The sequence below is a fragment of the Lactuca virosa genome, chromosome 6 (assembly GCF_052849685.1).
Source record: "Lactuca virosa cultivar CGN04683 chromosome 6, Lactuca_virosa_CGN04683_v6, whole genome shotgun sequence".
Taxonomy (NCBI): domain Eukaryota; kingdom Viridiplantae; phylum Streptophyta; class Magnoliopsida; order Asterales; family Asteraceae; genus Lactuca; species Lactuca virosa.
The window spans coordinates 235,218,496-235,224,495 of NC_136431.1; positions in this window are offsets into that span (position 1 = coordinate 235,218,496).

The window sequence follows — 6,000 nt, forward strand, 5'->3', positions numbered from 1 at the left end:
ACCTCTCAACCAAAGAAGAAGGAAAACATCATGAATGATGAGGTTTGCTTTCGTCGTTGCAAGAAAGGACATTATAAGCGAAATTGCCTAACATTCATAGAGTTTCTTAAATAGATGTCACGTCAACACCACATCAACATTTGGATATCACATAAGTAATAACTTGTAAACATGCTATTGCAAATCATGATATATTTTGAAAAATATTAGCAATTTCTGACCTTTTATACATGAAAATGGAAAGGTTACTAAATGAATATATACAAAATAGTTTGTTCCCGATGACATTATTCAAAAACAAATATTAAACCTCAAAAGAATTATTCAAATAATGACTATGCAAATCAATCGTTTAGGTTGCATTTTTTCGGGTAAGGTAACACAAACAATAACAATACCTCAATCACATAACCATGAGGTAAGGAGGATGTAAGATGGTGTAAATCCCGGTGTTTTGATAAACGACCTTTGATTAAAAAGTAAAGAAAAAATAAGAAGAAAAAAACTGAAATAATATACGCTTACATGCCATTGGATAATCTCATGCATTTAAAATGCTAGTCCATAATATATATATATATATATATATATATATATATATATATATATATATATATATATATATATATATATATATAAACACATTAAACTAATAGCAAAATGAGGCAAAGGTAACAAAAAAAGTATTGTATAAACAACACAAATGGTAGAGATAGGATCTAGTGGTACGGGAAGGGGCTAATATTAGTAAATACAGATAGAAAGTAAAGATAAAAATAAATGTAAGATGACAAGGCTAAACACCAAGTACAAACAATGGGAAGGAAATGTAGTACATAGTATATTTCTATCCTACTAAACTATCATGATGCTCGACCTCTACATAATCCTATTAGAGTTCATGTCATTGGTAAGAGGTAGCTTCTTCAAGTCTAACATCAGATTATTTTCTCACTTCCTTCTTGAGCATCCCTTCCTCCATGCACTCGTAGCAATAATTGTCTCCATCACCCGACCAACATCAATTGGTTGTCGCCTATGTACATTTCCAAATCACATCAATCTTCCTTCCCTCAATGTTGATCACACCACTCCTAAAACAATTCTAAATACAATTTTGGGAACTCTACCCAACAAAGTTCTACTATAAGTCTATCGTAACATCCATTTTCTTCAACCTCCATTTCCGTATAATGCTCTTTCTTAATTTCCCAAAGTTCAGATCCATACGATAAACGGTTTAACCGTTCGCTAAAGCATTTGACCAAGCCATTTTAAAATTTTCTAATAATTAACCATTTAAGTTTAATTATAAGAATATGTTATTAAATAATTGGTTTAAATTTCTTGAATAAAATAACTTAAAGTTCCTAAACATTTAAATATATTTTCAAAAGATGTGCCTTATTTAACATGGTTTATTCTCGGTTAATTTTTTAAACTATACACATTTAACATGTCAAGAATAGATCAAACAGCTAATGAAACATTAAGAAGAATATATAAAACAATGGACCATCGACATGGCCCATGGGTATGGTATACTAAAAGAAAGAAAAAAGAAGAGAAAACCTAATAATGGTCCATTGTATTATACACTTTTGCTAGGTTTATTTAAAAATTTAAATTTTCTTTCTGAAATTGGTCCCTCCCATTAACTTTATTTGTTTGGTGTCGTTTAGCAGTCATTCATGAATATTTATGAGCTAGATGCAATGGTTCAAGAATTTAGCAGGCTTATATCTACTCTAATAAGTAAAAAAAAATTGCTACATGTTACACTCTCATTGATTTGGCCACATGTCATTTTGTGGTTATTTTCAATTAAATTTTTTCCACATGTTATTTTGTGGTTTTTTCCATTTTATTAAATTCCACATAGTATTCAAATGTAATCTACTCTAATAAATAAAATCTTTTTGCTACATGTTACACTCTCATTGATTTGACCACATGTCATTTTGTGGTTATTTTCAATTAAATTTTTTCAACATGTCATTTTGTGGTTTTTTCCATTTTATTAAATTTCACATAATATTCAAATGTAATAATTATAATAAATGTAATAATAAATGCATATCAATTTCAATAATTGACTTTCCTTCTAATTTTAACATTTCTAAATTAAAAATTCATTAGTTTCCTTTGTTTATTAATCTAAATTATTTGTTTAAATTTAAAAGAGAAAAAAAGCACTTTAATTTTAATAATTCCATATTTTTTCTAATTTTTCTTATAAATACATGGGTCTTACACCTAGTTACATAATAAACATTCAAGAAAATAAGTTAATTCGTACACAATGATTTTTAACTATCCACAACATTTTTTTTTATAAATAGACAAATTTATATTTTCCTTGTTCTCTCGAACTAAATTAATATATTTCTTTTGTCATGTATATAAATTTTTTTTGCAAAATTTCAATTTTACTTTTTCTATCTATTTTACTAAACTTTATATTTTACCTCCAACCACTAAAAATTATATTTTCTACCATAATTTATTTTTCCACATATAAACTTAAAAAATATAAAACATCTACTCTAATAAATAAAAATCTTTTTGCTACATGTTACACTCTCATTGATTTGACCACATGTCATTTTGTGGTTATTTTCAATTAAATTTTTTCCACATGTCGTTTTGTGGTTTTTTCCATTTTATTAAATTTCACATAATATTCAAATGTAATAATTATAATAAATGTAATAATAAATGCATATCAATTTCAATAATTGACTTCCTTCTAATTTTAACATTTCTAAATTAAAAACTCATTAGTTTCCTTTGTTTATTAATCCAAATTATTTGTTTAAATTTAAAAAAGAAAAAAAGCACTTTAATTTTAATAATTCCACATTTTTCTAATTTTTCTTATAAATACATGGGTCTTACACCTAGTTACATAATAAACATTCAAGAAAAGAAGTTAATTCGTACACAAGGATTTTTAACTATCCATAACATTTTTTTTATAAATAGACAAATTTATATTTTCCTTGTTCTCTCGAACTAAATTAATATATTTCTTTTGCCATGTATATAAATTTTTTTTGCAAAAATTCAATTTTACTTTTTCTATCTATTTTACTAAACTTTATATTTTACCTCCCACCACTAAAAATTATATTTTCTACCATAATTTATTTTTCCACATATAAACTTAAAAAATATAAAACAATCCTATGCATTTCACTTGATAATAACTTCTAAAATAAAAAATTTATTTATATCATCAAACACTACTAGAAAAATACCCTTTAATGACACGTATTACGTGTCATAAAAGGTACAGATGACACACAAATACGTGTCAAGGAAGCCCTGCCATAAAGGAAGACGACACGTATTTGCGTGTCGCAACCTTACGACACGCAATGTGTATCATTAAAGCCTCTGTCATAAACAAAGACGACACATATTTTTGCGTGTCATAATTTTAAATGTAAAAAAAATATATTTTTGATAGAGTTACTAATTTTCAAATAAGATAACACATTTAAATTCTCATAAAACAAAATAAAATACCATACATACGAAAGATAATTAATTTCACAAAATATCATATGTCAAATACAAATAATCATTCTAATAGTAACTAAATGTAATAAATTGCTAATATTGAATAATATTTATTATAGAAAAACAAAGCACAACATTAAAAGGAACTCGTGAGTAAGTTCTCCTTTGATACTCTCCATGTCATCTTTAAGCCTTTCAACTTCACCACTTAAAGATGCATCAAAGTAACTATTGTTGACTCTTTTTCTACAAGTTTCCTATACTTGGGACATAAAATGACTTATGTAGTAAAAAAAGTAAATTATGTTTTTTTCAAGTTAATCAATTAAGTATGATGTTATTTCTTGCATTTTAACCAAAAGCCTAAATGCATGAAATAATGACTTACTTCAACTTATTTCTAGTAAAAGAAGCTTAAATGCAAGAAATAGCAAAGTACATTGCTATTTTCTGCACTTGGGGACATAAAATGACTTGTGAAGTAAAAAGAGTAAATCATGTTTTTTTTCAAGTCAAATTAATTAAGGTATGCTGCTATTTCTTGCATTTTAACCAAAAAATGCCTAAATGCATGAAATAGCAACTTAATTCAACTTATTTATGGTAAAAGAAGTTTAAATGCAAGAAATAGAAAAGTACATTGTTATTTCCTACATTTGGTCTTCAAAGCAATTAAGTGGCCGGTGGCAGGGTAAGAATACTTGCAGAACTTGCGAAGAAGTGATGTTAGTTAACTTTATTTGGGATTGGACCAGTCAAACTGTAATTATTGAGCCTGGTATCTGTGGTATTCACATCCACATGGGCTTCAATCAAAGATTTCCATTTTTTCACAAGTGATCTCAATTTGTCTGTTGTGACGTTCATTCCCTAAAAAGAAATGTAAAGTTAAAAATGAACACGACGGATTTATCATATAAGGAAGGAGGAAATATATTTATATATTCATGTGTTGTGTTGTACCCAAAAGTTGGTCTTCCTTAAACATCTTCAACTCTCAAACAGATCTTTAGAAAAAAAAAATAGTCTAACTAGAAATTGCATTCGATCTTTATGAAACATCTTAAAAATCAAAAATTCAAAATCATTAATAACATAAAGATAAAATCTAAAAATAATAGATTTAGATCTAAAAAAATTAACATATGCATACCAACCGTGTCCAAATCAAAAATTTTAGTGATAAGAAGATGAAAAAGTAAGAATAATCCTAAAAATAATAATTAACTATTTGAACATAATAAAAATTAAAAGTAACAAATAGGTTATGAAAATTTGCTATCCTAACAAAGTCAATAAAATAATTAAATCACAAATTATCATATGATATATATTACTTACCTAACAAGAAAAAATAAAAAAATATATAAATTATTAAATAAATGTTTTCTAAAATATGATATATGTAACGTCCCAAAACTCAGAACCAAAATGTTTTGTTTTTATATTAAATAAAACATCAACCAATCGTGTTTATCAAAACCATAAGGAAATTATAGTGTATCCGTAATCATCGAAAATACATCAGAATCAATAAAACGGAAAAACAGGGTGTCTGCGATGCGATCATCCTGAGCCATTCCGCTTCGATCCAGAAGTACCTGAAACATAAATTGAAAACCGTAAGCACAAAGCTTAGTGACTTCCCCGAAATACCTCATACCATACATACAATGGTCCTTTCCCAACAACCATCGGGCCCCGCCCGACACTGAGCCCAGCCTGGAACAAATCTGTCAGTAACATGCGATGGACCCTGCTCAGCACACTCATTTGGCCCCACCTGGCATCGGGCCCCGCCCGGTTTACATACAACACGTACAAAAAATGCAAGAGTCAAACAAACAACTAACATACAAATAACAATAATCCATGGGCCAACATTAATGCCTTCGACCCGCCAAACACTGGGAGGAGACTCACCTCAAACTGCTGAAAAATCAGATAAATGCTTGGACTGATGATCCGGGAAATCTCTACACTAAATATGATCAAATAACACCCTAATTAACAAGTAGGTCATAAACCATAACCGAGAGCCCAAATACATAATCCCAACTCCTAGGGTAAAAGAATGTTTTACCCCCAAAGCTAAACCCATTCAATCAAAGCCCAAGCCCTCAAATTGGCCCAAAAAAGTGTCCTAGGCCCACAACAGGTAGTACGCCCAGCGTACTCCAAATACTTCCATTGGGCCTCATACCAGTACGCACAACGTACTAAGAAGTACGCCCGACGTACTTGCCAGAGCCCAAATCCTTAAGAAAAGGTCTCAATTCCTTAATACTTTAACGTCCATACCTCAGATCTAGGTCTAAATAAGGTCTTAATCAATTAAGTTGGCAACTTTACCCCTTTGCATGTCTTAATGGGACCCAAAACCCGTTTTTGTCCATCTAGATCCATAATGTGAGCACCAACTCTAACATGCTTCATCAACACCCTCAAGATGACATTTTTATGCACTAACAACAT